This window comes from Phyllobates terribilis, unplaced genomic scaffold (assembly GCF_046119375.1).
Source record: "Phyllobates terribilis strain yellow unplaced genomic scaffold, ASM4611937v1 Scaffold_8__6_contigs__length_399053987, whole genome shotgun sequence".
Lineage (NCBI taxonomy): Eukaryota > Metazoa > Chordata > Amphibia > Anura > Dendrobatidae > Phyllobates > Phyllobates terribilis.
Genome location: NW_027362768.1, coordinates 345,343,358 through 345,366,949, shown reverse-complemented (window position 1 = coordinate 345,366,949; position 23,592 = coordinate 345,343,358). Strand labels below are relative to the sequence as shown.

General features: G+C 44.3%; 14 non-coding genes across 14 annotated transcripts; all 14 read right to left on the bottom strand.

The window, feature by feature from the left end:
* Nucleotides 1-545: 545 nt before the first annotated feature.
* Nucleotides 546-736, bottom strand: LOC141159294 (U2 spliceosomal RNA). Its single transcript, XR_012249302.1, has one exon. It is a non-coding gene; the product is annotated as a U2 spliceosomal RNA (small nuclear RNA).
* Nucleotides 737-1,851: 1,115 nt separating this feature from the next.
* Nucleotides 1,852-2,042, bottom strand: LOC141159282 (U2 spliceosomal RNA). The gene has a single exon (XR_012249291.1). It is a non-coding gene; the product is annotated as a U2 spliceosomal RNA (small nuclear RNA).
* A 1,117-nt stretch (nt 2,043-3,159) lies between these two features.
* LOC141159271 (U2 spliceosomal RNA) lies at nt 3,160-3,350 on the bottom strand. The gene has a single exon (XR_012249280.1). It is a non-coding gene; the product is annotated as a U2 spliceosomal RNA (small nuclear RNA).
* Nucleotides 3,351-4,468: 1,118 nt separating this feature from the next.
* On the bottom strand, nt 4,469-4,659 carry LOC141159259 (U2 spliceosomal RNA). The gene has a single exon (XR_012249269.1). It is a non-coding gene; the product is annotated as a U2 spliceosomal RNA (small nuclear RNA).
* Nucleotides 4,660-5,778: 1,119 nt separating this feature from the next.
* On the bottom strand, nt 5,779-5,969 carry LOC141159248 (U2 spliceosomal RNA). The gene has a single exon (XR_012249258.1). It is a non-coding gene; the product is annotated as a U2 spliceosomal RNA (small nuclear RNA).
* A 1,114-nt stretch (nt 5,970-7,083) lies between these two features.
* LOC141159237 (U2 spliceosomal RNA) lies at nt 7,084-7,274 on the bottom strand. Its single transcript, XR_012249247.1, has one exon. It is a non-coding gene; the product is annotated as a U2 spliceosomal RNA (small nuclear RNA).
* A 1,115-nt stretch (nt 7,275-8,389) lies between these two features.
* LOC141159226 (U2 spliceosomal RNA) lies at nt 8,390-8,580 on the bottom strand. The gene has a single exon (XR_012249236.1). It is a non-coding gene; the product is annotated as a U2 spliceosomal RNA (small nuclear RNA).
* A 1,115-nt stretch (nt 8,581-9,695) lies between these two features.
* LOC141159215 (U2 spliceosomal RNA) lies at nt 9,696-9,886 on the bottom strand. The gene has a single exon (XR_012249225.1). It is a non-coding gene; the product is annotated as a U2 spliceosomal RNA (small nuclear RNA).
* A 1,116-nt stretch (nt 9,887-11,002) lies between these two features.
* Nucleotides 11,003-11,188, bottom strand: LOC141160232 (U2 spliceosomal RNA). Its single transcript, XR_012250184.1, has one exon. It is a non-coding gene; the product is annotated as a U2 spliceosomal RNA (small nuclear RNA).
* A 6,174-nt stretch (nt 11,189-17,362) lies between these two features.
* On the bottom strand, nt 17,363-17,553 carry LOC141159202 (U2 spliceosomal RNA). Its single transcript, XR_012249213.1, has one exon. It is a non-coding gene; the product is annotated as a U2 spliceosomal RNA (small nuclear RNA).
* A 1,116-nt stretch (nt 17,554-18,669) lies between these two features.
* On the bottom strand, nt 18,670-18,860 carry LOC141159190 (U2 spliceosomal RNA). The gene has a single exon (XR_012249202.1). It is a non-coding gene; the product is annotated as a U2 spliceosomal RNA (small nuclear RNA).
* A 1,118-nt stretch (nt 18,861-19,978) lies between these two features.
* On the bottom strand, nt 19,979-20,169 carry LOC141159534 (U2 spliceosomal RNA). The gene has a single exon (XR_012249539.1). It is a non-coding gene; the product is annotated as a U2 spliceosomal RNA (small nuclear RNA).
* A 1,119-nt stretch (nt 20,170-21,288) lies between these two features.
* LOC141159533 (U2 spliceosomal RNA) lies at nt 21,289-21,479 on the bottom strand. The gene has a single exon (XR_012249538.1). It is a non-coding gene; the product is annotated as a U2 spliceosomal RNA (small nuclear RNA).
* Nucleotides 21,480-22,597: 1,118 nt separating this feature from the next.
* On the bottom strand, nt 22,598-22,788 carry LOC141159179 (U2 spliceosomal RNA). Its single transcript, XR_012249191.1, has one exon. It is a non-coding gene; the product is annotated as a U2 spliceosomal RNA (small nuclear RNA).
* Between the last annotated feature and the right edge of the window lie 804 nt (nt 22,789-23,592).

The following is a 23,592-nucleotide window of genomic DNA, read 5'->3' as shown; positions in this document are numbered from 1 at the left end:
TATAGTCTGCAGGCATTAAATGAAAGAAGTCAGTGTTCCAGCAGAGGGAGACAACGTTTCAGAAAAGGCATTGTAGCAAACCAAAAAAGAAATTTTAAGCGCAGCAGAGTAACCAGCTCACATACCTGTTAGCTCAGGTGAGTTTAAAAGGCTGCTGTTGATAACAAGGGCATTTGCTAAATAGATGGTGTGTGTGCAACAATATACTGAAAGGTCAATTATATTGTGCAGCTTATCTCACCACCTGTAGTTATTTAGGTGAAAGCTCCAAAATGCTTGCCTAATATGTCTGTTTATCCAAAAGGAAGTATAGAGGGAGAGCTAGATAGATAGCATTGCATTACATTACATGGCAATGCAATGCACAGTTGCTGAAGTTGAACCAAAATGAGCTTGTCATCTGGCTTCTGCAACTTTTAACATGAAAAATCCAATGAGGAGAAGAAAAGCAAAGCCAAAGAGTCCATCCCAAAATCCGACAAACAAGCCAAATGAACAAAAAGCATTGAATTCAATTCTTTCTGATTTTAGAAACTGCATTAAAGAAGGGGTGCACCGGTCCTGGAGATACTGCAATACCAGGTCAATGCGTGGAGTGGACAGAGCAAGCTCTTTTTCCATCTCCCTGTTCTAAAAATCCATTTAATATATGGTCCCCAGATAGGGGACGTATCAGATATTAAACTGATAAGAACAGATACTACACTTGATCTTAGCCAAAAGGCCGAGAAGCGATAACCAGAATTGGTTTCCGACTACGGTGCCACCCAAGGATTCTGAAAAGTCCATTTGTGGAGATGGCCACCTGGACTCCCGTTAAGAAGACATGCTGTCAACCTCTAGATCCCTCACATGCCTGCACTTTTCGGCTTGCTGCTGCTGCAATCCACGCGTTTTAGATCTGCATAACTCCACCTCTTTTAGCACAGTACCCTCAACCCCCGGCTGTTCCCACCCGCCTCAACACCGTTGGAAGGGAGGAGAACCAATTAAGGCGGGGGGGGGGTGGAACGAGCAGCTGTCTACCCTTAGCAGGAGGGTTGCTGATTAATTACCTCTCCTGCTGCTGCTGCTGCTGGCTGTCCAGCAGCAGACTGAAGGTGGCTGCTGCTGTGCGCAGGTATATAAAGGCTCAGAGCCTATTATGACACGCGCAGCCAGCGTTCCATTGCCACATTCCGTCTACTGCAGGCGGGATACCTGGATGGCTGAATGTCACTGAGAAGCTCACAGAGACCGCCATAAGCAACAGTTTAAAAGAATGCCACAGACTAATCAACCAAACTTTTTGGGTTGGTTTCTCTTTTATAGTCTGCAGGCATTAAATGAAAGAAGTCAGTGTTCCAGCAGAGGGAGACAACGTTTCAGAAAAGGCATTGTAGCAAACCAAAAAAGAAATTTTAAGCGCAGCAGAGTAACCAGCTCACATACCTGTTAGCTCAGGTGAGTTTAAAAGGCTGCTGTTGATAACAAGGGCATTTGCTAAATAGATGGTGTGTGTGCAACAATATACTGAAAGGTCAATTATATTGTGCAGCTTATCTCACCACCTGTAGTTATTTAGGTGAAAGCTCCAAAATGCTTGCCTAATATGTCTGTTTATCCAAAAGGAAGTATAGAGGGAGAGCTAGATAGATAGCATTGCATTACATTACATGGCAATGCAATGCACAGTTGCTGAAGTTGAACCAAAATGAGCTTGTCATCTGGCTTCTGCAACTTTTAACATGAAAAATCCAATGAGGAGAAGAAAAGCAAAGCCAAAGAGTCCATCCCAAAATCCGACAAACAAGCCAAATGAACAAAAAGCATTGAATTCAATTCTTTCTGATTTTAGAAACTGCATTAAAGAAGGGGTGCACCGGTCCTGGAGATACTGCAATACCAGGTCAATGCGTGGAGTGGACAGAGCAAGCTCTTTTTCCATCTCCCTGTTCTAAAAATCCATTTAATATATGGTCCCCAGATAGGGGACGTATCAGATATTAAACTGATAAGAACAGATACTACACTTGATCTTAGCCAAAAGGCCGAGAAGCGATAACCAGAATTGGTTTCCGACTACGGTGCCACCCAAGGATTCTGAAAAGTCCATTTGTGGAGATGGCCACCTGGACTCCCGTTAAGAAGACATGCTGTCAACCTCTAGATCCCTCACATGCCTGCACTTTTCGGCTTGCTGCTGCTGCAATCCACGCGTTTTAGATCTGCATAACTCCACCTCTTTTAGCACAGTACCCTCAACCCCCGGCTGTTCCCACCCGCCTCAACACCGTTGGAAGGGAGGAGAACCAATTAAGGCGGGGGGGGGGGTGGAACGAGCAGCTGTCTACCCTTAGCAGGAGGGTTGCTGATTAATTACCTCTCCTGCTGCTGCTGCTGCTGGCTGTCCAGCAGCAGACTGAAGGTGGCTGCTGCTGTGCGCAGGTATATAAAGGCTCAGAGCCTATTATGACACGCGCAGCCAGCGTTCCATTGCCACATTCCGTCTACTGCAGGCGGGATACCTGGATGGCTGAATGTCACTGAGAAGCTCACAGAGACCGCCATAAGCAACAGTTTAAAAGAATGCCACAGACTAATCAACCAAACTTTTTGGGTTGGTTTCTCTTTTATAGTCTGCAGGCATTAAATGAAAGAAGTCAGTGTTCCAGCAGAGGGAGACAACGTTTCAGAAAAGGCATTGTAGCAAACCAAAAAAAGAAATTTTAAGCGCAGCAGAGTAACCAGCTCACATACCTGTTAGCTCAGGTGAGTTTAAAAGGCTGCTGTTGATAACAAGGGCATTTGCTAAATAGATGGTGTGTGTGCAACAATATACTGAAAGGTCAATTATATTGTGCAGCTTATCTCACCACCTGTAGTTATTTAGGTGAAAGCTCCAAAATGCTTGCCTAATATGTCTGTTTATCCAAAAGGAAGTATAGAGGGAGAGCTAGATAGATAGCATTGCATTACATTACATGGCAATGCAATGCACAGTTGCTGAAGTTGAACCAAAATGAGCTTGTCATCTGGCTTCTGCAACTTTTAACATGAAAAATCCAATGAGGAGAAGAAAAGCAAAGCCAAAGAGTCCATCCCAAAATCCGACAAACAAGCCAAATGAACAAAAAGCATTGAATTCAATTCTTTCTGATTTTAGAAACTGCATTAAAGAAGGGGTGCACCGGTCCTGGAGATACTGCAATACCAGGTCAATGCGTGGAGTGGACAGAGCAAGCTCTTTTTCCATCTCCCTGTTCTAAAAATCCATTTAATATATGGTCCCCAGATAGGGGACGTATCAGATATTAAACTGATAAGAACAGATACTACACTTGATCTTAGCCAAAAGGCCGAGAAGCGATAACCAGAATTGGTTTCCGACTACGGTGCCACCCAAGGATTCTGAAAAGTCCATTTGTGGAGATGGCCACCTGGACTCCCGTTAAGAAGACATGCTGTCAACCTCTAGATCCCTCACATGCCTGCACTTTTCGGCTTGCTGCTGCTGCAATCCACGCGTTTTAGATCTGCATAACTCCACCTCTTTTAGCACAGTACCCTCAACCCCCGGCTGTTCCCACCCGCCTCAACACCGTTGGAAGGGAGAAGAACCAATTAAGGCGGGGGGGGGGGGGTGGAACGAGCAGCTGTCTACCCTTAGCAGGAGGGTTGCTGATTAATTACCTCTCCTGCTGCTGCTGCTGCTGGCTGTCCAGCAGCAGACTGAAGGTGGCTGCTGCTGTGCGCAGGTATATAAAGGCTCAGAGCCTATTATGACACGCGCAGCCAGCGTTCCATTGCCACATTCCGTCTACTGCAGGCGGGATACCTGGATGGCTGAATGTCACTGAGAAGCTCACAGAGACCGCCATAAGCAACAGTTTAAAAGAATGCCACAGACTAATCAACCAAACTTTTTGGGTTGGTTTCTCTTTTATAGTCTGCAGGCATTAAATGAAAGAAGTCAGTGTTCCAGCAGAGGGAGACAACGTTTCAGAAAAGGCATTGTAGCAAACCAAAAAAGAAATTTTAAGCGCAGCAGAGTAACCAGCTCACATACCTGTTAGCTCAGGTGAGTTTAAAAGGCTGCTGTTGATAACAAGGGCATTTGCTAAATAGATGGTGTGTGTGCAACAATATACTGAAAGGTCAATTATATTGTGCAGCTTATCTCACCACCTGTAGTTATTTAGGTGAAAGCTCCAAAATGCTTGCCTAATATGTCTGTTTATCCAAAAGGAAGTATAGAGGGAGAGCTAGATAGATAGCATTGCATTACATTACATGGCAATGCAATGCACAGTTGCTGAAGTTGAACCAAAATGAGCTTGTCATCTGGCTTCTGCAACTTTTAACATGAAAAATCCAATGAGGAGAAGAAAAGCAAAGCCAAAGAGTCCATCCCAAAATCCGACAAACAAGCCAAATGAACAAAAAGCATTGAATTCAATTCTTTCTGATTTTAGAAACTGCATTAAAGAAGGGGTGCACCGGTCCTGGAGATACTGCAATACCAGGTCAATGCGTGGAGTGGACAGAGCAAGCTCTTTTTCCATCTCCCTGTTCTAAAAATCCATTTAATATATGGTCCCCAGATAGGGGACGTATCAGATATTAAACTGATAAGAACAGATACTACACTTGATCTTAGCCAAAAGGCCGAGAAGCGATAACCAGAATTGGTTTCCGACTACGGTGCCACCCAAGGATTCTGAAAAGTCCATTTGTGGAGATGGCCACCTGGACTCCCGTTAAGAAGACATGCTGTCAACCTCTAGATCCCTCACATGCCTGCACTTTTCGGCTTGCTGCTGCTGCAATCCACGCGTTTTAGATCTGCATAACTCCACCTCTTTTAGCACAGTACCCTCAACCCCCGGCTGTTCCCACCCGCCTCAACACCGTTGGAAGGGAGGAGAACCAATTAAGGCGGGGGGGGGGGGGGTGGAACGAGCAGCTGTCTACCCTTAGCAGGAGGGTTGCTGATTAATTACCTCTCCTGCTGCTGCTGCTGCTGGCTGTCCAGCAGCAGACTGAAGGTGGCTGCTGCTGTGCGCAGGTATATAAAGGCTCAGAGCCTATTATGACACGCGCAGCCAGCGTTCCATTGCCACATTCCGTCTACTGCAGGCGGGATACCTGGATGGCTGAATGTCACTGAGAAGCTCACAGAGACCGCCATAAGCAACAGTTTAAAAGAATGCCACAGACTAATCAACCAAACTTTTTGGGTTGGTTTCTCTTTTATAGTCTGCAGGCATTAAATGAAAGAAGTCAGTGTTCCAGCAGAGGGAGACAACGTTTCAGAAAAGGCATTGTAGCAAACCAAAAAAGAAATTTTAAGCGCAGCAGAGTAACCAGCTCACATACCTGTTAGCTCAGGTGAGTTTAAAAGGCTGCTGTTGATAACAAGGGCATTTGCTAAATAGATGGTGTGTGTGCAACAATATACTGAAAGGTCAATTATATTGTGCAGCTTATCTCACCACCTGTAGTTATTTAGGTGAAAGCTCCAAAATGCTTGCCTAATATGTCTGTTTATCCAAAAGGAAGTATAGAGGGAGAGCTAGATAGATAGCATTGCATTACATTACATGGCAATGCAATGCACAGTTGCTGAAGTTGAACCAAAATGAGCTTGTCATCTGGCTTCTGCAACTTTTTACATGAAAAATCCAATGAGGAGAAGAAAAGCAAAGCCAAAGAGTCCATCCCAAAATCCGACAAACAAGCCAAATGAACAAAAAGCATTGAATTCAATTCTTTCTGATTTTAGAAACTGCATTAAAGAAGGGGTGCACCGGTCCTGGAGATACTGCAATACCAGGTCAATGCGTGGAGTGGACAGAGCAAGCTCTTTTTCCATCTCCCTGTTCTAAAAATCCATTTAATATATGGTCCCCAGATAGGGGACGTATCAGATATTAAACTGATAAGAACAGATACTACACTTGATCTTAGCCAAAAGGCCGAGAAGCGATAACCAGAATTGGTTTCCGACTACGGTGCCACCCAAGGATTCTGAAAAGTCCATTTGTGGAGATGGCCACCTGGACTCCCGTTAAGAAGACATGCTGTCAACCTCTAGATCCCTCACATGCCTGCACTTTTCGGCTTGATGCTGCTGCAATCCACGCGTTTTAGATCTGCATAACTCCTCCTCTTTTAGCACAGTACCCTCAACCCCCGGCTGTTCCCACCCGCCTCAACACCGTTGGAAGGGAGGAGAACCAATTAAGGCGGGGGGGGGTGGAACGAGCAGCTGTCTACCCTTAGCAGGAGGGTTGCTGATTAATTACCTCTCCTGCTGCTGCTGCTGCTGGCTGTCCAGCAGCAGACTGAAGGTGGCTGCTGCTGTGCGCAGGTATATAAAGGCTCAGAGCCTATTATGACACGCGCAGCCAGCGTTCCATTGCCACATTCCGTCTACTGCAGGCGGGATACCTGGATGGCTGAATGTCACTGAGAAGCTCACAGAGACCGCCATAAGCAACAGTTTAAAAGAATGCCACAGACTAATCAACCAAACTTTTTGGGTTGGTTTCTCTTTTATAGTCTGCAGGCATTAAATGAAAGAAGTCAGTGTTCCAGCAGAGGGAGACAACGTTTCAGAAAAGGCATTGTAGCAAACCAAAAAAGAAATTTTAAGCGCAGCAGAGTAACCAGCTCACATACCTGTTAGCTCAGGTGAGTTTAAAAGGCTGCTGTTGATAACAAGGGCATTTGCTAAATAGATGGTGTGTGTGCAACAATATACTGAAAGGTCAATTATATTGTGCAGCTTATCTCACCACCTGTAGTTATTTAGGTGAAAGCTCCAAAATGCTTGCCTAATATGTCTGTTTATCCAAAAGGAAGTATAGAGGGAGAGCTAGATAGATAGCATTGCATTACATTACATGGCAATGCAATGCACAGTTGCTGAAGTTGAACCAAAATGAGCTTGTCATCTGGCTTCTGCAACTTTTAACATGAAAAATCCAATGAGGAGAAGAAAAGCAAAGCCAAAGAGTCCATCCCAAAATCCGACAAACAAGCCAAATGAACAAAAAGCATTGAATTCAATTCTTTCTGATTTTAGAAACTGCATTAAAGAAGGGGTGCACCGGTCCTGGAGATACTGCAATACCAGGTCAATGCGTGGAGTGGACAGAGCAAGCTCTTTTTCCATCTCCCTGTTCTAAAAATCCATTTAATATATGGTCCCCAGATAGGGGACGTATCAGATATTAAACTGATAAGAACAGATACTACACTTGATCTTAGCCAAAAGGCCGAGAAGCGATAACCAGAATTGGTTTCCGACTACGGTGCAACCCAAGGATTCTGAAAAGTCCATTTGTGGAGATGGCCACCTGGACTCCCGTTAAGAAGACATGCTGTCAACCTCTAGATCCCTCACATGCCTGCACTTTTCGGCTTGCTGCTGCTGCAATCCACGCGTTTTAGATCTCCATAACTCCACCTCTTTTAGCACAGTACCCTCAACCCACGGCTGTTCCCACCCGCCTCAACACCGTTGGAAGGGAGGAGAACCAATTAAGGCGGGGGGGGGGTGGAACGAGCAGCTGTCTACCCTTAGCAGGAGTGTTGCTGATTAATTACCTCTCCTGCTGCTGCTGCTGCTGGCTGTCCAGCAGCAGACTGAAGGTGGCTGCTGCTGTGCGCAGGTATATAAAGGCTCAGAGCCTATTATGACACGCGCAGCCAGCGTTCCATTGCCACATTCCGTCTACTGCAGGCGGGATACCTGGATGGCTGAATGTCACTGAGAAGCTCACAGAGACCGCCATAAGCAACAGTTTAAAAGAATGCCACAGACTAATCAACCAAACTTTTTGGGTTGGTTTCTCTTTTATAGTCTGCAGGCATTAAATGAAAGAAGTCAGTGTTCCAGCAGAGGGAGACAACGTTTCAGAAAAGGCATTGTAGCAAACCAAAAAAGAAATTTTAAGCGCAGCAGAGTAACCAGCTCACATACCTGTTAGCTCAGGTGAGTTTAAAAGGCTGCTGTTGATAACAAGGGCATTTGCTAAATAGATGGTGTGTGTGCAACAATATACTGAAAGGTCAATTATATTGTGCAGCTTATCTCACCACCTGTAGTTATTTAGGTGAAAGCTCCAAAATGCTTGCCTAATATGTCTGTTTATCCAAAAGGAAGTATAGAGGGGGAGCTAGATAGATAGCATTGCATTACATTACATGGCAATGCAATGCACAGTTGCTGAAGTTGAACCAAAATGAGCTTGTCATCTGGCTTCTGCAACTTTTAACATGAAAAATCCAATGAGGAGAAGAAAAGCAAAGCCAAAGAGTCCATCCCAAAATCCGACAAACAAGCCAAATGAACAAAAAGCATTGAATTCAATTCTTTCTGATTTTAGAAACTGCATTAAAGAAGGGGTGCACCGGTCCTGGAGATACTGCAATACCAGGTCAATGCGTGGAGTGGACAGAGCAAGCTCTTTTTCCATCTCCCTGTTCTAAAAATCCATTTAATATATGGTCCCCAGATAGGGGACGTATCAGATATTAAACTGATAAGAACAGATACTACACTTGATCTTAGCCAAAAGGCCGAGAAGCGATAACCAGAATTGGTTTCCGACTACGGTGCCACCCAAGGATTCTGAAAAGTCCATTTGTGGAGATGGCCACCTGGACTCCCGTTAAGAAGACATGCTGTCAACCTCTAGATCCCTCACATGCCTGCACTTTTCGGCTTGCTGCTGCTGCAATCCACGCGTTTTAGATCTGCATAACTCCACCTCTTTTAGCACAGTACCCTCAACCCCCGGCTGTTCCCACCCGCCTCAACACCGTTGGAAGGGAGGAGAACCAATTAAGGCGGGGGGGGGGTGGAACGAGCAGCTGTCTACCCTTAGCAGGAGGGTTGCTGATTAATTACCTCTCCTGCTGCTGCTGCTGCTGGCTGTCCAGCAGCAGACTGAAGGTGGCTGCTGCTGTGCGCAGGTATATAAAGGCTCAGAGCCTATTATGACACGCGCAGCCAGCGTTCCATTGCCACATTCCGTCTACTGCAGGCGGGATACCTGGATGGCTGAATGTCACTGAGAAGCTCACAGAGACCGCCATAAGCAACAGTTTAAAAGAATGCCACAGACTAATCAACCAAACTTTTTGGGTTGGTTTCTCTTTTATAGTCTGCAGGCATTAAATGAAAGAAGTCAGTGTTCCAGCAGAGGGAGACAACGTTTCAGAAAAGGCATTGTAGCAAACCAAAAAAGAAATTTTAAGCGCAGCAGAGTAACCAGCTCACATACCTGTTAGCTCAGGTGAGTTTAAAAGGCTGCTGTTGATAACAAGGGCATTTGCTAAATAGATGGTGTGTGTGCAACAATATACTGAAAGGTCAATTATATTGTGCAGCTTATCTCACCACCTGTAGTTATTTAGGTGAAAGCTCCAAAATGCTTGCCTAATATGTCTGTTTATCCAAAAGGAAGTATAGAGGGAGAGCTAGATAGATAGCATTGCATTACATTACATGGCAATGCAATGCACAGTTGCTGAAGTTGAACCAAAATGAGCTTGTCATCTGGCTTCTGCAACTTTTAACATGAAAAATCCAATGAGGAGAAGAAAAGCAAAGCCAAAGAGTCCATCCCAAAATCCGACAAACAAGCCAAATGAACAAAAAGCATTGAATTCAATTCTTTCTGATTTTAGAAACTGCATTAAAGAAGGGGTGCACCGGTCCTGGAGATACTGCAATACCAGGTCAATGCGTGGAGTGGACAGAGCAAGCTCTTTTTCCATCTCCCTGTTCTAAAAATCCATTTAATATATGGTCCCCAGATAGGGGACGTATCAGATATTAAACTGATAAGAACAGATACTACACTTGATCTTAGCCAAAAGGCCGAGAAGCGATAACCAGAATTGGTTTCCGACTACGGTGCCACCCAAGGATTCTGAAAAGTCCATTTGTGGAGATGGCCACCTGGACTCCCGTTAAGAAGACATGCTGTCAACCTCTAGATCCCTCACATGCCTGCACTTTTCGGCTTGCTGCTGCTGCAATCCACGCGTTTTAGATCTGCATAACTCCACCTCTTTTAGCACAGTACCCTCAACCCCCGGCTGTTCCCACCCGCCTCAACACCGTTGGAAGGGAGGAGAACCAATTAAGGCGGGGGGGGGGGTGGAACGAGCAGCTATCTACCCTTAGCAGGAGGGTTGCTGATTAATTACCTCTCCTGCTGCTGCTGCTGCTGGCTGTCCAGCAGCAGACTGAAGGTGGCTGCTGCTGTGCGCAGGTATATAAAGGCTCAGAGCCTATTATGACACGCGCAGCCAGCGTTCCATTGCCACATTCCGTCTACTGCAGGCGGGATACCTGGATGGCTGAATGTCACTGAGAAGCTCACAGAGACCGCCATAAGCAACAGTTTAAAAGAATGCCACAGACTAATCAACCAAACTTTTTGGGTTGGTTTCTCTTTTATAGTCTGCAGGCATTAAATGAAAGAAGTCAGTGTTCCAGCAGAGGGAGACAACGTTTCAGAAAAGGCATTGTAGCAAACCAAAAAAGAAATTTTAAGCGCAGCAGAGTAACCAGCTCACATACCTGTTAGCTCAGGTGAGTTTAAAAGGCTGCTGTTGATAACAAGGGCATTTGCTAAATAGATGGTGTGTGTGCAACAATATACTGAAAGGTCAATTATATTGTGCAGCTTATCTCACCACCTGTAGTTATTTAGGTGAAAGCTCCAAAATGCTTGCCTAATATGTCTGTTTATCCAAAAGGAAGTATAGAGGGAGAGCTAGATAGATAGCATTGCATTACATTACATGGCAATGCAATGCACAGTTGCTGAAGTTGAACCAAAATGAGCTTGTCATCTGGCTTCTGCAACTTTTAACATGAAAAATCCAATGAGGAGAAGAAAAGCAAAGCCAAAGAGTCCATCCCAAAATCCGACAAACAAGCCAAATGAACAAAAAGCATTGAATTCAATTCTTTCTGATTTTAGAAACTGCATTAAAGAAGGGGTGCACCGGTCCTGGAGATACTGCAATACCAGGTCAATGCGTGGAGTGGACAGAGCAAGCTCTTTTTCCATCTCCCTGTTCTAAAAATCCATTTAATATATGGTCCCCAGATAGGGGACGTATCAGATATTAAACTGATAAGAACAGATTTTTTTTTTTTTTTTTTTTTTCCATGTCAGATTGGCTGTGCTTTATCAAATTGGCTCATGCAAGCTTGTATGATAGGCAACCTCTCATCATATCATGGATTTTTTTTTTTTTTTTATAAAATTTTTTAAAGGATTTTGAATTGAACCAAAAAGGAACTACAACAAAATTACTTATTCTATTTGTACTTTACAAGAAATCTCCATTTCTTGAACTTCCATATTCCTTCTGCATCAATAATATTTCCACACTTTTTATCCCATAGATAGATCACATACATCCTTGACAGAATCAACTTTAAACACTCATTTACCGACATTGTTTTCCTTTTAAACACTAACAAGTTTCTTGCATCCCATAGACTTTCTATCACACACACTGTCAAAAGCCACAGAACTCTGTCTTTGAACCTACTACAAGCACCCATACCGAACATTGCAACCTTCCAATTTACATACGTCACTCCTGCCAGTTCATTACATAGACTTCCCATACCTTTCCACACATCATATGCAAAATCACAATCCCATACCAAGTGTCTAATATACTCTTTTGCACCACACCCATCTCTCGGACACACTTCTGTCCTGATCAAATCATGCCTCTTTTGTACCTCCCTCACAGGCAAAATGTCATGCAACATCATCCATGCAATGTCTTTCTGTCTATTTGACATACCTTGTGTTCCTAATTTCTTCCACATATCAGATACATCCTCACCTCTCAACCCCACAATGTTACAAACAATCTCTCTATCTCGCACCTTCGTGATCACTTTTTTCTTATTCCTGAACTCATTCATACCTACAGACAGCAAATCAAACTTTCTGATGAATTTCTCTACAATTTCATACCATACAGGACAATTAAAAGCAACCGGCACCGTGGCATCTCTCTGAAACCAATTCAAACCATAAAACATCCAACCAGCAGAATACTTCATCATGCAAGCACATTTATTATCCTTCCCCAAACATACCACAATCATTTTCACGTAACTCACACCTAAAAAGAACTCAACATTTGGAAAATCTAGGCCACCATTCACACACATCTTATAAACATGCTCTCTCTTCAACTTCTCCATACGACTTCCCCAAAGGAAGTTAAAGATTATTTTCTCTGTTTTTCTGATCTTCCTAGATGCAGCGGGGTACACATTTGCCACAAACAACAGGATCGGCAATACTACTGCTTTGATGATTAACACTTTACCTGTCAAAGTTAGTTCCCTCATCCTCCAAAAGTTCAACTTCTGCTCCATTCTCTTCCCACAATCATCCCAGCTTTCATTTCCCTTTAGATTTTCATTAAATTTAATCCCTAATACCTTAATTGCCCCTTCCTCACACGTTACCTCATCCATCTTGATGTTGTTATCTCCAAAGCATTTAAAGGAGCATTTTCCCCAATTTACTCTAAACGCTGAGGCACTACAAAACATGCTTAACATTAATCTGGCCCTATTCATTGCAGCCATGTTTTCATTCACTATCACCACATCATCCATATATCCCAAAATTCTCACATCTTTTCCTCCACTCCCAGGAATCAGCACACCTCTCATGACCTTATCTTTCCTTACCATACACAAAAAAACCTCAATCACACTTATAAACAGAATAGGGGACATGGGACACCCCTGCCGCACTCCAGACTTAACCCAAACCTTATCACTCAACCACCCGTTCACCAGAAACTCACTTGACACATTACAGTACAGACTTCTCACACAACTCACAAAATTTCTAGAAAACCCCATCCTCGCCAAAACATTAAACATGAAAAAATGCGACACTCTGTCAAAAGCCTTCTCAAAATCTACTGAAAACAACATACATTTCTGTTTGCGACTCAAACAATCACCAATCACATCCCTCAACAAAACCAAGTTGTCATTCATACTCCTACCAGGTATTGAACACACTTGATCCTCTCCGATCACACGATCAATTACATTACGCATCCTATTTGCGAGTAATTTGCTGAAAACTTTATAATCCACATTCAAAAGGGTAATAGGCCTCCAATTTCCCAAATCCTTTCGATCACCCTTCTTGTGAATCAGAACAACTACCCCTTCTCTCATAGATTCACTCAAAACATTATTCTGAAAAATATACCGACATACCTCAAGTAAGTCTTTACCCAAAGTATCCCATTCTTTCATATACAACTCTACAGGCAAACCATCTTTTCCAGGAGTCTTATTTTTACTTGCAGACATCACCACCATCTTCACTTCATCTAGTACAATCTCATCATCCAGCAGCCCACCCTCATCCTCACTCAAATGTCCTTCCAATTTTCCCAACACATCATTCATCATCCCCTCATCAATCCATTTTGACCCATACAACTCCTTGTAAAACAATTCAACCTCTTTCATCACTTCCTTCCCCTTGACATACACACCATTCACATTCTTCACCTCATCCATATCCACTTTCTTCCCAAACACTTTTTTGAAAAAGAACCTAGTACATTTTTCATTTTTTTCCAAATGCTCAGTTTTGGACCTGTAAATGATTTCTTTGCCCTTCTCATTAATAAAGTTTTTAATATCATTTCTCACCTGACACATCAAATCATCCACTTCAATTCCAATCATTCTTAGTTTCCTCAGCCACTCTAACTTCATACTTAACTCATTAAATTTCTTCCTGTTATTGGCTCCTTTCCTCTTTCCCCATTTCTTGAAGAAAAAACTTATTTCCTTCTTCATCCAGTCCCACCATTCCAGCACATTCACAAAATCCCTCTTCCGATCCTTCCACTTCACATACATCCTTCTGAAATCTTTCATAATCCTGTGATCCTCTAACAACCGCACATTTAGTTTCCACACACCTCTTCCATATGCAAAGGAAACTGTATCTTCCAAAAGTGCTCTCATACACACATGATCCGAAAAAATAACGTCATCCTGCTGGAACTTTTTACAAACAATATGATTAGAGAAAAGAATACGATCAATCCTCGATTCAATGCCCCCCCTATCTGCTTTATATGTGGCAGGAGGAGGTTTTCCCAACATTATCTCAGCAGCATCAACAAAAGAGAAATCCTCTATTAGATTTTTTAACTTTTTCCCAGTGACATCCACCTTTTCTCCTTCCGTCACACAATTAAAATCCCCAACACAAACAATGGGTATTTTCCCAGAAAGAAAAAAAAACACATCTTTTCAAAAAGCTCCAGCCTTTCTTCTTTTCCTACTGGGGCATACATATTAAGTATTTTAAATCTCCACCCTCTACAGTTTATTTCACATACCAAACACCTCCCAGCCTCCACAACTGTGTAGGATTCTATTTTCAACCCCCTATTCCCCAATAAAATCCCAACCCCACTGTTTTTATTTTCAACAGACCCCGACCAGACACATTGGCCTTGCGGCCACACGTTGTCGTCCAGAGATTCAGAAATCCCACATTCCTGCAAACAATAAATATCTGCATGTAAATTTTTTAGAAAATCTAAAATCATAGTTCTTCTTGGTACTGATTTAATTTGTCTAACATTTAGTGACAGGATTGCCACTTGAGCAGCTTGGGAACCCATCTCTCAATTTGGTGAGGCAGGTCACGACAGCATGCCCATTTGTTCTTCATCCTAGTCCTTCTGGAGGGGGTACGCCGGATATGCAGACGGTGTAGCCCGCTCCTTCCCCTAAAAAAGGTTCATTTTGGGGATCAAGGGCTGTAGGGTACACTCTCATGGGGCTAATGCTTCCTACACTTAAAGGGGAAGGATTCCTCCTTTGTTTTTTTGGCGTGGATAACTCTTCCTCTTCTGAGTCCGCCTGTCTTCTGGATGTATGGTCCCCCTGACCACATTCACTCTCTGGGTCTGATGGACTTTCATCCCACTTTATAATTGGTGTTTTGGATAAGCTGGATTCCACATCTTCTTCACCTCCCATAGTAACTGCCATATTTGGCACATCAGCCTCTGCCTCCTGCACGGAGCTCACTTCCATACAGTCAGTTACTTCAGTCTGATGTTTATTTACGGCATGAACTCTACTGCTTCCCTGAGTGTTTTGTGTCACTCTCAACCTAGTTGCCTCTGCTATAACATCTGCATGCTGTCTGCGTTTATCATCTTCTGCAAGTCTCCTCCTCTCCTCCACCTCCTCACTGGTCATCTCATCCAGCTCATCCTGTATAAACTCCGGCTGGGGAAGATCCACATTTCTCTGTGCAACACCCGCATAAGTTTTAGGTCTCAAATTACAGTCTTTGAAAGCTTGACCTTTCTCTCCACAGAGATTGCAGACTATCACATTTGTGCACTGGTTACTAGAGTGGCCGACTTGGTTACATTTCCTGCACACATGCTCTGCAATAGAGGTACAGTCTGTTTGAGTATGTCCTATCTCCAGCAATGTCTGCAGAATCTGGGTGCATTGGGAAAAAAGAGGTAGCCTCTCTCCCTGCCTATGGAGAAATTTGATGGAGGGTAATGAATTCCTCCAGGCTCATCCAGGCTCTCATGAAACTTCACCACAAACTTATATTTGCCTGACCAGAGCCCTGCTTCATTCAGTACTTTCACAGCAGGTTTGATAACTGTACAGTGCTTCCTCAAGAATATGTAAATCAGCTCCAGGGGCACATGGGGATTATACATAAACAGAGTAAGAGGCAACTCACCAGCAGAGTATAGGATAGTGAAAGTGAGTCCAGACAGCTCCTCCCTCTCATTATTCATCTTCAGACAGGCATAGAAGTTGTTACAGGAAAACATTGTAGAAAAAACCAGGGTGAATTTGCATCTTGACTGCTGCAGGCAGAGGATTTCTTCTTTCTTCACCTCCAGTATTCCAAAAAGGACATCATTAACCACATGTCTCAGTGTGAATTTATCTTCATCCACGGCATCAAAATCGATTCGGATTCCATATTTTACCCGGGCTTCTCCGGGCTCCGCGAAGCGAATAACCGCCATGATCGCAGCTCGTTTCCTCTCACCTCCCTCCCAAAAGCAGCAAGCAGCATAAGCTGCTAGGCTAAGAGGGAGACACACAAGGATCCTCTCAGGCAAGACACTTGATCTTAGCCAAAAGGCCGAGAAGCGATAACCAGAATTGGTTTCCGACTACGGTGCCACCCAAGGATTCTGAAAAGTCCATTTGTGGAGATGGCCACCTGGACTCCCGTTAAGAAGACATGCTGTCAACCTCTAGATCCCTCACATGCCTGCACTTTTCGGCTTGCTGCTGCTGCAATCCACGCGTTTTAGATCTGCATAACTCCACCTCTTTTAGCACAGTACCCTCAACCCCCGGCTGTTCCCACCCGCCTCAACACCGTTGGAAGGGAGGAGAACCAATTAAGGCGGGGGGGGGGGGGGGGTGGAACGAGCAGCTGTCTACCCTTAGCAGGAGGGTTGCTGATTAATTACCTCTCCTGCTGCTGCTGCTGCTGCTGGCTGTCCAGCAGCAGACTGAAGGTGGCTGCTGCTGTGCGCAGGTATATAAAGGCTCAGAGCCTATTATGACACGCGCAGCCAGCGTTCCATTGCCACATTCCGTCTACTGCAGGCGGGATACCTGGATGGCTGAATGTCACTGAGAAGCTCACAGAGACCGCCATAAGCAACAGTTTAAAAGAATGCCACAGACTAATCAACCAAACTTTTTGGGTTGGTTTCTCTTTTATAGTCTGCAGGCATTAAATGAAAGAAGTCAGTGTTCCAGCAGAGGGAGACAACGTTTCAGAAAAGGCATTGTAGCAAACCAAAAAAGAAATTTTAAGCGCAGCAGAGTAACCAGCTCACATACCTGTTAGCTCAGGTGAGTTTAAAAGGCTGCTGTTGATAACAAGGGCATTTGCTAAATAGATGGTGTGTGTGCAACAATATACTGAAAGGTCAATTATATTGTGCAGCTTATCTCACCACCTGTAGTTATTTAGGTGAAAGCTCCAAAATGCTTGCCTAATATGTCTGTTTATCCAAAAGGAAGTATAGAGGGAGAGCTAGATAGATAGCATTGCATTACATTACATGGCAATGCAATGCACAGTTGCTGAAGTTGAACCAAAATGAGCTTGTCATCTGGCTTCTGCAACTTTTAACATGAAAAATCCAATGAGGAGAAGAAAAGCAAAGCCAAAGAGTCCATCCCAAAATCCGACAAACAAGCCAAATGAACAAAAAGCATTGAATTCAATTCTTTCTGATTTTAGAAACTGCATTAAAGAAGGGGTGCACCGGTCCTGGAGATACTGCAATACCAGGTCAATGCGTGGAGTGGACAGAGCAAGCTCTTTTTCCATCTCCCTGTTCTAAAAATCCATTTAATATATGGTCCCCAGATAGGGGACGTATCAGATATTAAACTGATAAGAACAGATACTACACTTGATCTTAGCCAAAAGGCCGAGAAGCGATAACCAGAATTGGTTTCCGACTACGGTGCCACCCAAGGATTCTGAAAAGTCCATTTGTGGAGATGGCCACCTGGACTCCCGTTAAGAAGACATGCTGTCAACCTCTAGATCCCTCACATGCCTGCACTTTTCGGCTTGCTGCTGCTGCAATCCACGCGTTTTAGATCTGCATAACTCCACCTCTTTTAGCACAGTACCCTCAACCCCCGGCTGTTCCCACCCGCCTCAACACCGTTGGAAGGGAGGAGAACCAATTAAGGCGGGGGGGGGGGTGGAACGAGCAGCTGTCTACCCTTAGCAGGAGGGTTGCTGATTAATTACCTCTCCTGCTGCTGCTGCTGCTGGCTGTCCAGCAGCAGACTGAAGGTGGCTGCTGCTGTGCGCAGGTATATAAAGGCTCAGAGCCTATTATGACACGCGCAGCCAGCGTTCCATTGCCACATTCCGTCTACTGCAGGCGGGATACCTGGATGGCTGAATGTCACTGAGAAGCTCACAGAGACCGCCATAAGCAACAGTTTAAAAGAATGCCACAGACTAATCAACCAAACTTTTTGGGTTGGTTTCTCTTTTATAGTCTGCAGGCATTAAATGAAAGAAGTCAGTGTTCCAGCAGAGGGAGACAACGTTTCAGAAAAGGCATTGTAGCAAACCAAAAAAGAAATTTTAAGCGCAGCAGAGTAACCAGCTCACATACCTGTTAGCTCAGGTGAGTTTAAAAGGCTGCTGTTGATAACAAGGGCATTTGCTAAATAGATGGTGTGTGTGCAACAATATACTGAAAGGTCAATTATATTGTGCAGCTTATCTCACCACCTGTAGTTATTTAGGTGAAAGCTCCAAAATGCTTGCCTAATATGTCTGTTTATCCAAAAGGAAGTATAGAGGGAGAGCTAGATAGATAGCATTGCATTACATTACATGGCAATGCAATGCACAGTTGCTGAAGTTGAACCAAAATGAGCTTGTCATCTGGCTTCTGCAACTTTTAACATGAAAAATCCAATGAGGAGAAGAAAAGCAAAGCCAAAGAGTCCATCCCAAAATCCGACAAACAAGCCAAATGAACAAAAAGCATTGAATTCAATTCTTTCTGATTTTAGAAACTGCATTAAAGAAGGGGTGCACCGGTCCTGGAGATACTGCAATACCAGGTCAATGCGTGGAGTGGACAGAGCAAGCTCTTTTTCCATCTCCCTGTTCTAAAAATCCATTTAATATATGGTCCCCAGATAGGGGACGTATCAGATATTAAACTGATAAGAACAGATACTACACTTGATCTTAGCCAAAAGGCCGAGAAGCGATAACCAGAATTGGTTTCCGACTACGGTGCCACCCAAGGATTCTGAAAAGTCCATTTGTGGAGATGGCCACCTGGACTCCCGTTAAGAAGACATGCTGTCAACCTCTAGATCCCTCACATGCCTGCACTTTTCGGCTTGCTGCTGCTGCAATCCACGCGATTTAGATCTGCATAACTCCACCTCTTTTAGCACAGTACCCTCAACCCCCGGCTGTTCCCACCCGCCTCAACACCGTTGGAAGGGAGGAGAACCAATTAAGGCGGGGGGGGGGTGGAACGAGCAGCTGTCTACCCTTAGCAGGAGGGTTGCTGATTAATTACCTCTCCTGCTGCTGCTGCTGCTGCTGGCTGTCCAGCAGCAGACTGAAGGTGGCTGCTGCTGTGCGCAGGTATATAAAGGCTCAGAGCCTATTATGACACGCGCAGCCAGCGTTCCATTGGCACATTCCGTCTACTGCAGGCGGGATACCTGGATGGCTGAATGTCACTGAGAAGCTCACAGAGACCGCCATAAGCAACAGTTTAAAAGAATGCCACAGACTAATCAACCAAACTTTTTGGGTTGGTTTCTCTTTTATAGTCTGCAGGCATTAAATGAAAGAAGTCAGTGTTCCAGCAGAGGGAGACAACGTTTCAGAAAAGGCATTGTAGCAAACCAAAAAAGAAATTTTAAGCGCAGCAGAGTAACCAGCTCGCATACCTGTTAGCTCAGGTGAGTTTAAAAGGCTGCTGTTGATAACAAGGGCATTTGCTAAATAGATGGTGTGTGTGCAACAATATACTGAAAGGTCAATTATATTGTGCAGCTTATCTCACCACCTGTAGTTATTTAGGTGAAAGCTCCAAAATGCTTGCCTAATATGTCTGTTTATCCAAAAGGAAGTATAGAGGGAGAGCTAGATAGATAGCATTGCATTACATTACATGGCAATGCAATGCACAGTTGCTGAAGTTGAACCAAAATGAGCTTGTCATCTGGCTTCTGCAACTTTTAACATGAAAAATCCAATGAGGAGAAGAAAAGCAAAGCCAAAGAGTCCATCCCAAAATCCGACAAACAAGCCAAATGAACAAAAAGCATTGAATTCAATTCTTTCTGATTTTAGAAACTGCATTAAAGAAGGGGTGCACCGGTCCTGGAGATACTGCAATACCAGGTCAATGCGTGGAGTGGACAGAGCAAGCTCTTTTTCCATCTCCCTGTTCTAAAAATCCATTTAATATATGGTCCCCAGATAGGGGACGTATCAGATATTAAACTGATAAGAACAGATACTACACTTGATCTTAGCCAAAAGGCTGAGAAGCGATAACCAGAATTGGTTTCCGACTACGGTGCCACCCAAGGATTCTGAAAAGTCCATTTGTGGAGATGGCCACCTGGACTCCCGTTAAGAAGACATGCTGTCAACCTCTAGATCCCTCACATGCCTGCACTTTTCGGCTTGCTGCTGCTGCAATCCACGCGTTTTAGATCTGCATAACTCCACCTCTTTTAGCACAGTACCCTCAACCCCCGGCTGTTCCCACCCGCCTCAACACCGTTGGAAGGGAGGAGAACCAATTAAGGCGGGGGGGGGGGTGGAACGAGCAGCTGTCTACCCTTAGCAGGAGGGTTGCTGATTAATTACCTCTCCTGCTGCTGCTGCTGCTGCTGGCTGTCCAGCAGCAGACTGAAGGTGGCTGCTGCTGTGCGCAGGTATATAAAGGCTCAGAGCCTATTATGACACGCGCAGCCAGCGTTCCATTGCCACATTCCGTCTACTGCAGGCGGGATACCTGGATGGCTGAATGTCACTGAGAAGCTCACAGAGACCGCCATAAGCAACAGTTTAAAAGAATGCCACAGACTAATCAACCAAACTTTTTGGGTTGGTTTCTCTTTTATAGTCTGCAGGCATTAAATGAAAGAAGTCAGTGTTCCAGCAGAGGGAGACAACGTTTCAGAAAAGGCATTGTAGCAAACCAAAAAAGAAATTTTAAGCGCAGCAGAGTAACCAGCTCACATACCTGTTAGCTCAGGTGAGTTTAAAAGGCTGCTGTTGATAACAAGGGCATTTGCTAAATAGATGGTGTGTGTGCAACAATATACTGAAAGGTCAATTATATTGTGCAGCTTATCTCACCACCTGTAGTTATTTAGGTGAAAGCTCCAAAATGCTTGCCTAATATGTCTGTTTATCCAAAAGGAAGTATAGAGGAAGAGCTAGATAGATAGCATTGCATTACATTACATGGCAATGCAATGCACAGTTGCTGAAGTTGAACCAAAATGAGCTTGTCATCTGGCTTCTGCAACTTTTAACATGAAAAATCCAATGAGGAGAAGAAAAGCAAAGCCAAAGAGTCCATCCCAAAATCCGACAAACAAGCCAAATGAACAAAAAGCATTGAATTCAATTCTTTCTGATTTTAGAAACTGCATTAAAGAAGGGGTGCACCGGTCCTGGAGATACTGCAATACCAGGTCAATGCGTGGAGTGGACAGAGCAAGCTCTTTTTCCATCTCCCTGTTCTAAAAATCCATTTAATATATGGTCCCCAGATAGGGGACGTATCAGATATTAAACTGATAAGAACAGATACTACACTTGATCTTAGCCAAAAGGCTGAGAAGCGATAACCAGAATTGGTTTCCGACTACGGTGCCACCCAAGGATTCTGAAAAGTCCATTTGTGGAGATGGCCACCTGGACTCCCGTTAAGAAGACATGCTGTCAACCTCTAGATCCCTCACATGCCTGCACTTTTCGGCTTGCTGCTGCTGCAATCCACGCGTTTTAGATCTGCATAACTCCACCTCTTTTAGCACAGTACCCTCAACCCCCGGCTGTTCCCACCCGCCTCAACACCGTTGGAAGGGAGGAGAACCAATTAAGGCGGGGGGGGGGTGGAACGAGCAGCTGTCTACCCTTAGCAGGAGGGTTGCTGATTAATTACCTCTCCTGCTGCTGCTGCTGCTGCTGGCTGTCCAGCAGCAGACTGAAGGTGGCTGCTGCTGTGCGCAGGTATATAAAGGCTCAGAGCCTATTATGACACGCGCAGCCAGCGTTCCATTGCCACATTCCGTCTACTGCAGGCGGGATACCTGGATGGCTGAATGTCACTGAGAAGCTCACAGAGACCGCCATAAGCAACAGTTTAAAAGAATGCCACAGACTAATCAACCAAACTTTTTGGGTTGGTTTCTCTTTTATAGTCTGCAGGCATTAAATGAAAGAAGTCAGTGTTCCAGCAGAGGGAGACAACGTTTCAGAAAAGGCATTGTAGCAAACCAAAAAAGAAATTTTAAGCGCAGCAGAGTAACCAGCTCACATACCTGTTAGCTCAGGTGAGTTTAAAAGGCTGCTGTTGATAACAAGGGCATTTGCTAAATAGATGGTGTGTGTGCAACAATATACTGAAAGGTCAATTATATTGTGCAGCTTATCTCACCACCTGTAGTTATTTAGGTGAAAGCTCCAAAATGCTTGCCTAATATGTCTGTTTATCCAAAAGGAAGTATAGAGGGAGAGCTAGATAGATAGCATTGCATTACATTACATGGCAATGCAATGCACAGTTGCTGAAGTTGAACCAAAATGAGCTTGTCATCTGGCTTCTGCAACTTTTAACATGAAAAATCCAATGAGGAGAAGAAAAGCAAAGCCAAAGAGTCCATCCCAAAATCCGACAAACAAGCCAAATGAACAAAAAGCATTGAATTCAATTCTTTCTGATTTTAGAAACTGCATTAAAGAAGGGGTGCACCGGTCCTGGAGATACTGCAATACCAGGTCAATGCGTGGAGTGGACAGAGCAAGCTCTTTTTCCATCTCCCTGTTCTAAAAATCCATTTAATATATGGTCCCCAGATAGGGGACGTATCAGATATTAAACTGATAAGAACAGATACTACACTTGATCTTAGCCAAAAGGCCGAGAAGCGATAACCAGAATTGGTTTCCGACTACGGTGCCACCCAAGGATTCTGAAAAGTCCATTTGTGGAGATGGCCACCTGGACTCCCGTTAAGAAGACATGCTGTCAACCTCTAGATCCCTCACATGCCTGCACTTTTCGGCTTGCTGCTGCTGCAATCCACGCGTTTTAGATCTGCATAACTCCACCTCTTTTAGCACAGTACCCTCAACCCCCGGCTGTTCCCACCCGCCTCAACACCGTTGGAAGGGAGGAGAACCAATTAAGGCGGGGGGGGGGGTGGAACGAGCAGCTGTCTACCCTTAGCAGGAGGGTTGCTGATTAATTACCTCTCCTGCTGCTGCTGCTGCTGCTGGCTGTCCAGCAGCAGACTGAAGGTGGCTGCTGCTGTGCGCAGGTATATAAAGGCTCAGAGCCTATTATGACACGCGCAGCCAGCGTTCCATTGCCACATTCCGTCTACTGCAGGCGGGATACCTGGATGGCTGAATGTCACTGAGAAGCTCACAGAGACCGCCATAAGCAACAGTTTAAAAGAATGCCACAGACTAATCAACCAAACTTTTTGGGTTGGTTTCTCTTTTATAGTCTGCAGGCATTAAATGAAAGAAGTCAGTGTTCCAGCAGAGGGAGACAACGTTTCAGAAAAGGCATTGTAGCAAACCAAAAAAGAAATTTTAAGCGCAGCAGAGTAACCAGCTCACATACCTGTTAGCTCAGGTGAGTTTAAAAGGCTGCTGTTGATAACAAGGGCATTTGCTAAATAGATGGTGTGTGTGCAACAATATACTGAAAGGTCAATTATATTGTGCA